This window comes from Bison bison, unplaced genomic scaffold (genome assembly GCF_000754665.1).
Source record: "Bison bison bison isolate TAMUID 2011002044 unplaced genomic scaffold, Bison_UMD1.0 scf7180017864464, whole genome shotgun sequence".
In the NCBI taxonomy this organism is placed as follows: domain Eukaryota; kingdom Metazoa; phylum Chordata; class Mammalia; order Artiodactyla; family Bovidae; genus Bison; species Bison bison.
Genome location: NW_011495025.1, coordinates 6584612 through 6596135, shown reverse-complemented (window position 1 = coordinate 6596135; position 11524 = coordinate 6584612).

Here is an 11524-nt window from a genome sequence, read left to right as displayed (position 1 = left end):
TGGAGTTCTCGGAGGAGATGAGCACACGTCCTTCTACTCTGCCATTTTAGGCTCAAAATAGGACACACACAAAATCTTTCTTGTTCTCAGTCCCTGTGCAGACCCAATAGTTTGAAATACACCTGGGTCAGACCTACTTGTGCATCTCAGAGAGCTTCTTAGAAAGGCAAGAGGCAGCCGAGACTTTGGTTAGGGATGGACGCTGGCAGGCCACATTTAGAGTCTTCCCTGTAGCTGATGAGTATCAAGGGCCTGCCCCATCGACCCCCATGCCTCCAGCACTCCTGCACCACAAGGCCCTGCAACCAGACACCCTGGGGGCCTGCCCTGTCCACCTGTGGCCCTGGAGCGCCACACAGCCCCCATCGTGGAGGGCTGCCTTGCCTCCAGCACACCCATCACAGTCACATAATGCAGGGCCTCACATCAATTTAGACCAGCATCCAACACAGCCTTCTAACTTGTCTACAGCAGTTGGCCTTGTTGTAACAGAAAGGTGCATGAAGCCCACAGAGGGGACACCCCTGGAGCATCTGGCTTTGCTGGCCAGAGGGGAGGTGTGCTGGGCCCTATAGGCCATCTCCTGTATAAAGCCATGTGTCTAAGGCCAGGAAATGGAATGAACTGAACCTAGTGAATAGAAATGCACAGAGAAATAGGAAACATAGGGGAAAAGATGAGGATGTTTCAAATGAAGTAAAAAGATATGGTATCACTGTGGCGGATTCATTTTGATATATGGCAAAACCAATACAATATTGTAAAGTTAAAAAATTAAATTAAATTAAATTAAAAAAAATTGTAAAGCAGAAATAGAAAAAAAAAAAAAGATATGGTATCAGAGAAAGAACTAGATGAAACAGAAATAAGCATTCTACCTTTAAAAAGGAAGTGTTCAAGGTAATGATTATAAATGCTCACCCAAATCAGAAGAATAGATAGACATAGTGAGAACTTCAACAAAGAGTAAAAAAACTATATGAATAAGAACCAAACACCTGAAAAATACAGTAGCTGACAAACACACACATATATACACACACACCAGAGGGAAACAATATTAGATTATATGATACAGAAGTAGAGATCATTCATCTGGAAAACACAGTAGTGAAAATAACCCAGGAAAGAAAAAAATGAATTAAGACAATAGATAAAGAGGCCTCTGAGACAAATTAACATGAACATTATAGGGGTCCCAGAAAGAGGAAAGGAGAAAAACAAGCAGAGAACTTATTAGAGGATATAATAACCGATAACTTTCCTAACCTGGGGAAGGAAACAGACATCCAGGTCCAGGAAACACAAAGTACCAAACAAAAGATGAAGACAAACAGGCTCACACCAAAACACATTACAGTTCACATGTCAAAAATTAAAGGTAAAGAGAGATCACAGAAGCACTGAAATAAAAGCAGTTAGTTATGGGCAAGGTATTCCCAGAAGATTACCAGCTGACTCTTTAGCAGACTTTGCAGACCAGAAAGGAATGACTGGATGTATTCAATGTGCTAAAAGGAAAACGCCCACAACAAGAATAGTCTACCAGCAAGATTATGATTCGGAATTGAAGAATACATCAAGAGTTTCCCAGATTAGTAAAAGCTAAATGAGTTAATCACTGATAATAAAGCAACAGTATAAGAAATGTTGAAGGCATTTACTTAACCTTAAAAGAATTGTCACTAGTAACAAGAAAATACAGAAAAGTAAAAATCTCACTTGAAAAAGTGTATATATAGTAAGGGGAATAGATCAAACCCTTGTTAAGCTTCTTTAAGAATAAAAGACAAAAGTCATGTCTTAGAGGGTACACATAAATCAGAAATGAAAAAGATGAAGTTATAACAGATACTACAGAAATAAAGTACCATGAGATTACTACAATTATACACCAACAAGTTGGACAACCTAGATGTGGATAAATTACTTGAAACATAAATCTTCCAAGACGGAATTAGGAATAAATAAAAATCTAAACAGATCAATTACTACAAATAAAATTGAATCAGTAATTTAAAAAACTCCCAATACGCAGAAGTCCAGGGCCAGGCGGCTTTCCTGATTCAATTTTACCAAGCATTTAAAGCAAAATTAACACCTGTCTTTTTCAAACTAGCTCAAAAAATTGAAGGAGTACTTCCTTATTTTCTGAGGCCAGCATCCCCCATATAGGAAAATCAGATTAAGACACTACCAAAAAAAGTAAATTACAGGCCAATAGTTTTGATGAACATGGAAGCAAAAATCCTCAACAAAATATTAAACTAAATTCAACAAAACATTAAAAGAACCATATACCATGATCAAATGGGATTCATCTCAGCAATGCAGGAATGATTCCAAAAATGCAAATCTATTAAGTGACACACCAGATTAGCGCAACAAAGGATAAAATCATATGCTTATCTTCATATCTCTAGTAAAAGCATTTAGGAAAATTCAACAAAATTTGGTTTATTATAAGAACGAGGTTGGTAAGAGGCAACATACCTTTAATACAATAAAGGACATGAACTTCCCTGGTGGTCCAGTGGTGGAGAATCCACGATTCCACTGCATGGGGCTCAGGCTAGATCCCTGGTCTGGAAACTAGGATCCTGCATGCTTGTGTAGTAAGACCAAAAATAAATAAATAAGTAACATACAGAGCATATATGACAGAATGAGATCTAACATCATGCGTAATGATGAAAAGCTGAAAGCATTTCCTCTAAGAACAGCAGCAAGACAAGGATGCCTACTCTCACTGCATTTATTCAACACAGTATTAATAGTCCTAGCCACAGCAAAAAGATAAAAATAAAAGTTAAAAAATGGAATATAATTTGTAAAGGAAGAAAAACTGTCACTGCAGATGACATGATAATATGTAGAGAAAACCCTAAAGATTTCAGCAATTACCATAAATAAATTCAGTTAATTTGAAGTACACATAATATATTGAAATCTGTTATTTTTCTATGCATTAATAACAATTTTAGAAATTAAGAAAAAACATTTAAGATTGTACCAAAAATAATAAAATATCTAGAAACAAATTTAACCGTGGGGATGAAAGATTCATGTGCTGGAAAGTATATGACACTGAGGAAGAACACTAAGTGTTAGTTGCTCAGTCGTGCCCGGCTCTCTGCGACCCCATGGACTGCAGCCCACCAGGCTCCTCTGTCCATGAGGTTTTCCAGGCAAGGATACTGGACTGGGTTGCCATTTCCTTCTCCAGGGGATCGTCCCAACCCAGGGATCAAACCCGCGTCTCCTGCACTGCAGGCAGATTCTTTACTGACTGAGCTACAAGGGAAGCCCAAGGACACTAAAATGAAAGTGAAGTCGCTTAGTCAGGTCCAACTCTTGCTGACCCCATGGACTGTAATCTACCAGGCTCCTCCGTCCATGGGATTTTCCAGGCAAGAGTACTGGAGTAGGTTGCCATTGCCTTCTAAAGGTTACACAAATAAAAGAAAAGATATTCCATGCTCCTGGATGGGGAAGAATTAATATTTTTAAAATAGCCCTATTACTCAAAGCAACCTACAGATTTAAAGCAATTCCTATCGAAATACTCATGACAATTTTTACAGAACTAGAATAAATAATCCTAAAATAAATGTAGAACCACAAAATACCTGTATTGCCAAAGCAATCACGAGAAAAAAAGACCAAAGTTGGAGATAGCATACTCCCTGTCTACAAAGCTACAATAATCACAAAAACAGACATATAGATCAATGGAATAGAGAGCCCAGAAAGGAATCCACACACTTACAGTCAGTAAGAAGGAGGCAAGAATACACAATGGAGGAAAGACAGTCTCTTTAATAAATACATGGAGAACTACATGTAAACAATGAAATTAAAACATTTCCTCATACCACACAGAAATATATATTAAAAATGGATTAAGGACCTAACTATACTACACAAAACCATAAAATTCCCAGAAGATAACATAGGCAGAACACTTGGACAGAAATTGTAGTAATATATATGTATATTTTTGGATCCTGCCTCTAAGGCAAAAAATAAGCAAACACAAGCAAATGGGATCTAAATAAACAAGAGCTTTTGCATAGCAATGTAAACAATAACAAAATAAAAATTCCAAGGGCAAATTGGAAGAAGATATTTGCAAATGATATGACAAAGGGTTAATATCCAAAATGTACAACTAGTTTCTATGACTCAGTATCACACACACAAAGAAAACAACACAATTGATTATAGTCATAAGAAATGAATATACGTCTTTCCAAAGAAGACATACAGATGGCTAAAGGCATATGAAAATATGCTCAACACCACTAATCATTAGAGAAGTTCAGTTCAATGAAATATCAGTATCACACCTGTCAAAATAGCTACCATCAATATGTCTACAAATAACAAATCTAAGAGAGAATGTGGAGAAAAGTGACCCCTTGTACACTGTTAGTAGGATTGAAAATTGTTGCGGGCACTATGGAAAATAGTATGGAGGTTTCTCAAAAAGCTAAAGATAGAACTATCATATGATCCATCAATAACTCTTCTGGGTACATATCTAGGGAAAAAAATAAAAACACTAATTCAAAAAGATACATAAACCCCAAAGTTCAGAGCAGCACTATTGACAATGGCCAAGATATGAAAGCAAACCAAATGTTCATGAACAAATGGATAAAGACAATATGGTGTGTATGTACAGTGGAATATTACACAGCCATAAAAGCAAAGTTCTGCCATTCAGCAATGTGGATGGACCTCCAGAATATTATGCTTAATGAAGACAGACAAAACCGCTTTTTGTAGTATTATTTATATGTGGAATCTAAAATTACAAATGTGTATGTAAAACAGAAACAGATTCACGGATATATAAACAAACTAGTGGTTACCAGTGAGGACAGGTAAGGAGGGAGGGCCAAATTAAGAGGATAGGATTAAGAGGTACAAGCTACTATGTATAAAATATCAATAGATATTCCATACAATATATTGTATAGGACATGGAATTATAGCTGTTATCTTTTAATAACTTTTAATCAAGTGTAATCTGTAAAAAATACTCAATAGCTATGCTGTAAACAAAACAAATATAACAGTAAATAAAATTAAAAAACAAATAATTGGGGAGAGGAGCTGAATACATATTTTGCCAAAAAAAAAAGAAGAAAGAAAATATAGACAGCTAAAAGGCATGAGGAAACATGCTCAACATCACTAATCATCAGGGAATGCAAACCAAAACCACACAAAAAAGTACCACCCTACAGTTGTCAGAAGGGCTGCGATGAAAATGACGGCATTTAAGACGTGCTGCTGAGGACGTGGAGAAGAGAAAACTCACATCCACTGTTGCTAAAGATATAAAGCAGTGCAGCCACTATTGAAAGATCACAGAGGGTTTTGAATACACAAAAAGTAAAACATATACAGAGTTAGATCTATATATACACAGACATAAATATGTATAGATATGTTTATACATATAGTTATATATATATATATATACACACACACACACTCAGCCATAAAAAGATGAAGTCTTGCCACTTTTGATAACATGGATGGACCTAGAAAGTATGATGCTAAGTGAAGTCAGTCATATAGAAAAAGATACATGATCTCACTTGTATGTGTAATCCAAAAACAAACAAACAACAACAAAGCCAGTCTTATAGACACAGTGAACGAACTGCTGGTTGAGGGAGAGGAGTTGAGTAGGTGTTGGGGTAGCTGAAGATAGTTGAAGGGGTATAGGAAGTACAAAATTCTATTTATAAAATAAAATTTGGCAAGAAGTTAATATACAGAATACAGAATATGGTTTATGATATAGCAATAACTGTAGATAGGGACAGACAGTTACTAGACTCACATGGTGATCATTTTGTCATATACTTAAAAGCTGAAGTATTCTTTGGTAAATCTGAAACTAACATGATATTGTATGTCAATTATTCTTCAATTATAAAAAAGAAAAAGAATGCATTCCCTAGCATTTCACCTGAGCCATTTCTCAGGAGTTTGTACTGAACAGCCTTGAGGAATGAGGTAATGTCTTCCCCTCAGACAAACAGGAAGCTTACTAACCTCTCATTTTAAAAGCAGAAGAGTGTCCCCAAACTCAGTGTTCTTCAGATTAACACAACTGAGTACATGCATAGCACCCAAATGGTTCCCTCTGTCATCCCAGTAAGAACTGGTATAGCAGAACCAATGCAATATTGTGCTCATGCTTATTGTGATGTAAATAAAATCTTTTTTCTCTGAAAAAAAAAAAAAAAACTCAGGTAAAGAATCTAATTTTACAACTAAATAAACTAGAAAAAGAACAAACTAAGCCTAGTGTTGGCAGAATGAAATAAGGATTAGAACAGTTGTAAAAGTAATAGAAGAACCTACTCTATAGTACAAGAAACTCTACTTAAAACTCTGTAATTATGTATATGGGAAAAGAATCTAAAAAAATAGTGGATATATAAATAATGGTACAAATAACTACAAAAATAGAAGAAATATTATTGAGTTTTCTTTGGAAAAGATAAACAAAATTGACAAATTGTTAGCTAGAATAATTAAGAAAAAGTATACATACATATATACACACATATTTAGCATTACAATGATGCCACAGAAATGCAAAGGACAATCAGACTATTATCATAAGCACATATGCACTATTATCATATGCAAACAACTTGGATTACCTAGAAAAAAAAAATGGACAAATTCCTAGAAACATGCAACCTACCAAGACTAAATAGTTAAGAAACAGAACACTTGAACAGACCAGTAATGAGTAAAAAGAATGAAACAGTACTGAGAAATATTTCAATAAATAAAATCCCAGGATCAGATGGTTTTATTGCTGACTTATACCAGATATTTAAAGAGAAATTAAAGCCAAGACTTCTCAAGTACATTCAGAAAGAGAAGGGAACACTTTCAAACCATCTTATGAGGCACTAATTACCCCAACACTAAGACCAGACAAGGGCACTATGAGCAAAACACAGATCAATATCCTTGAAAGATATAGATGACATATACTCAAAATACTGACAAACCAAATTCAACAGCACATTGAAGGGATCATTCACCATAATTAAGTGGGAATTATGCCTGGATCCAAGGATGGCTCAACGTATGTGATCAATAAATGTGATATATCATGTTAAGAGGATGAAAGGGAAAATGATATTAACAGATACAGAAAAATTATTTTACAAAATCCAACTTCCTTTTATGATGAGGATAGTCAAGAAATTAGTTATAGGGGCTTCCCCTGCTTATTTAACTTATATGCAGAGTATATCATGAGAAACGCTGGGCTGGAAGAAGCACAAGCTGGAATCAAGATTGCCAGGAGAAATATCAATAACCTCAGATATGCAGATGACACCACCCTTATGGCAGAAAGTGAAGAGGAACTCAAAAGCCTCTTGATGAAAGTGAAAGAGGAGAGTGAGAAAGTTGGCTTAAAGCTCATCATTCAGAAAACGAAGATCATGGCATCTGGTCCCATCACTTTATGGGAAATAAATGGGGAAACAGTGAAAACAGTGTCAGACTTTATTTTTCTGGGCTCCAAAATCACTGCAGATGGTGACTGCAGCCATGAAATTAAAAGACGCTTACTCCTTGGAAGAAAAGTTATGACCAACCTAGACAGCATATTGAAAAGCAAGACATTACTTTGCCAACAAAGGTCCATCTAGTCAAGGCTATGATTTTTCCAGTAGTCATGTACGATTGCGAGAGTTGGACTGTGAAGAAGGCTGAGTGCCGAAGAATTGATGGTTTTGAACTGTGGTGTTGGAGAAGACTCTTGAGAGTCCCTTGGACTGCAAGGAGATCCAACCAGTCCATTCTGAAGGAGATCAGCCCTGGGATTCCTTTGGAAGCAATGATGCTAAAGCTGAAACTCCAGTACTCTGGCCACCTCATGCGAAGAGTTGACTCATTGGAAAAGACTCTGATGCTGGGAGGGATTGGGGGCAGGAGGAGAAGGGGACGACAAAGGATGAGATGGCTGGATGCATCACTGACTCGATGGACGTGAGTCTGAGTGAACTCCGGGAATTGGTGATGGACAGGGAGGCCTGGCGTGCTGTGATTCATGGGGTTGCAAAGAGTTAGACACGACTGAGCAACTGAACTGAACTCAACTTATGGCTCAGTGGTAAAGAATCCCCCTGCTAATGCAGGAGACACGGGTTTAATTCCTGGTCAGGGAAGATCCCACATGCTGCAGAACAACTAAGCCCATGCACTACAGTTATTGAACCTGTGCTCCAGAGCCTGGGAGCCACGGCTACTAAAGCCCTTGTGCCCCATAGCCTGTGCTTGTGAAGCCTGTGAAGCTTGCACACCACAGCGAGAGTAGACACCACTTTTTGCAACTAGAGAGAAGCCCACACAGCAATGAAGACCCAGTACAGCCAAAAACAACTAAGTAAAAGAAAAATTTTAAAATACATTAGTTATAGAAGGAATATACCTCAACATACCACATACCAAAATACCGCAACCCAAAGCTAATAGTATGTTGAATTATGAATCATGAAAGCATTTCTTCTGAGTTTTGGATCAAGACAAGTTTACCAATTCTTGCCCCTTCTATGTAACACAGTACTGGCATTCCCAATCTGATCAAGTAAGCAATAAAATAAATCCAAATCATAAAGATAGAGCTAAGTTTTCTCTGCAGATGACATTTCTATATCTACAAAACCCTAAATATGACACCTCCAAAAAACCGTTCAACCTAATTATTAAATAGAGTAAGCAACGGGATATAAAATCAACATACAAAAATCATTTGTGGTTTGACACACTAACAACAGAAGCTATCAGAAAAGGTTCAGATCAGATCAGATCAGTCACTCAGTCGTGTCCAACTCTTTGTGACCCCATGAATCACAGCACGCCAGGACTCCCTGTCCCTCACCAACTCCCGGAGTTCACTGAGACTCACGTCCATTGAGTCAGTGATGCCATCTAGCCATCTGATCCTCTGTCGTCCCCTTCTCCTCCTGCCCCCAATCCCTCCCAGCATCTGAGTCTTTTCCAATGAGTCAACTCTTCGCATGAGGTGGCCAAAGTACTGGAGTTTCAGCTTTAGCATCATTCCTTCCAAAGAAATCCCAGGACTGATCTCCTTCACAATGGACTGGTTGGATTTCCTTGCAGGCCAAGGGACTCTCAAGAGTCTTCTCCAACACCACAGTTCAAAAGCATCAATTCTTTGGCACTCAGCCTTCTTTACAGTCCAACTCTCACATCCATACATGACCACAGGGAAAACCATAGCCTTGACTAGATGGACCTTTGTTGGCAAAGTAATGTCTCTGCTTTTGAATATGCTATCTAGGTTGGTCATAACTTTCCTTCAAAAAAGTCCAATTTACAATAGCACTGAAAAGAGTATAATACTTAGGAATAAGATTAATCAAGAACGTGAAAGATTGAACCTAAGACTTGATACCATAAAAGTTTTAAAAGAAAATGTAAGAAACTTTTTCACATTGGTTTTGATGATTATTCTTTTGGATATAACACTCGAAGCATAATAAAATGCAAAAGCAAAAATCAATGACCAAGAGTAAATCAAACTTAAACGCTTCCATATGACAAAATAAACAATCAATAAAATGAAAAGTCAACCTACTAAGTGGGAAAAATAAATGAAAGCCATATTTTCATTTGGGGGCATACAATCAAAATACATTTTAAAAACCTCAAAAAAAAAATGCCATGATAAACCAAACAATTCAATGCACAGATGGGTAAAGGAAATAGATTTTTTCCCAAAAAAGATCTACAGATGGCCAATACACATATGAAAATGTGCTCAACATGACTAAACATCAGTACAAAGCAAATCAAAACACAATAATAATATATTGATGATATTATCTTACAACTGTTAGAATGGCTATCATCAAAAAACCAAGAGATAAGCATTGATGACGATGTGGAGAAAAGGGAACAAGTGAACTGTTAGTGGGGATATAATTTTTGTAGCCACTATGGAAAATAATATGAAGATTTCCCAAAAAAAGTAAAAGAAGATCTATTATATGATTCAGCAGTTCCACTTATGGATATTTATCCATAGAAAATAAAAGCACAAACTTGAAAAGATATATGCACCCCTATATTTACTGCAGCATTATTCACAATAGCCAAGTTATGGGAGTGACCTAAGTTCTTCACAATAGCCAAGGTATGGAATCCACCTAAGTTCCTATCAACAAGTGAATAGATAAGAAATATGTGATATCTGTACCTATACATTTATCTATTATATTATACATACATACATTGAGTATTATGCAGCCATTAGAGAGAAGGAAATTCTACCATTTCAACATTCATGTACCTTGGCTAAATTATGTCAAACTGTCAAATTCAGACTTGAAGAAAGTACAGAAAACCACTAGACCATTCAGGTATGACCTATATCAAATCCCTTACAACTATACAGTGGAAATGGCAAATAGATTCAAGGGATTACATCTGATAGACAGAGTGCCTGAAGAATGATGGACAGAGGTTCGTGACATTGTACAGGAGGAAGGGATCAAGACCACCCCTAAGAAAAAGAAATGCAAAAAGTCTAAATGGTTGTCTGTGGAGGCCTTACAAACAGCCATGAAAAGAAGAGAAGCAAAAGGCAAAGAGGAAAGGAAAGATATACCCATTTGAATGCAGAGTTCCAAAGAACAGCAAGGAGAGATAAAAAAGCCTTCCTCAGTGATCAGTGGAAAGAAATAGAGGAAAACAATAGAATGGGAAAGACTAGAGACCTCTTCTTGGAGAAGGCAATGGCACCCCCACTCCAGTACTCTTGCCTGGAAAATCCCATGGATGGAGGACCCTGGTGGGCCGCAGTCCATGGGGTCACTAAGAGTTGGACACGCTCTTAGTGTCCAACTAAGAGCAACTGAGCAACTTCACTTTCACTTTTACGTACCGGAGAAGGAAATGGCAACCCACTCCAGTGTTCTTGCCTGGAGAATCCCAGGGACGGGGGAGCCTGGTGGGCTTCTGTCTATGGGGTTGCACAGAGTCGGACATGACTGAAGCAACTTAGCAGCAGCAGAGATCTCTTCAAGAAATTAGAGATACCAGGGGAATATTTCATGCAAAGATGGGCACAATAAAGGAGAGAAATGGTATGGACATAACAGAAGCAGAAGATATTAAGAGAGGTGGCAAGAATACACAAAAGAACTATGCAAAAAACATCTTTATGACCCGGATAATCATGATGGTGTGGTCACTCACCTAGAGCCAGACATCCTGGAATGCAAAGTCAAATGGGCCTTAGGAAGCATCACTATGAACAAAACTAGTGGAGGTGATGGAATTCCGGTTGAGTTATTTCAAATCCTAAAAGATGATGATGTGAAAGTGCCGCACTCAATATGCCAGCAAATTTGGGAAACTCAGCAGTGGCCACAGGACTGGAAAAGGTCAGTTTTCATTCCAATCCCAAAGAAAGGCAATGCCAAAGAATGCTCAAACTACCACA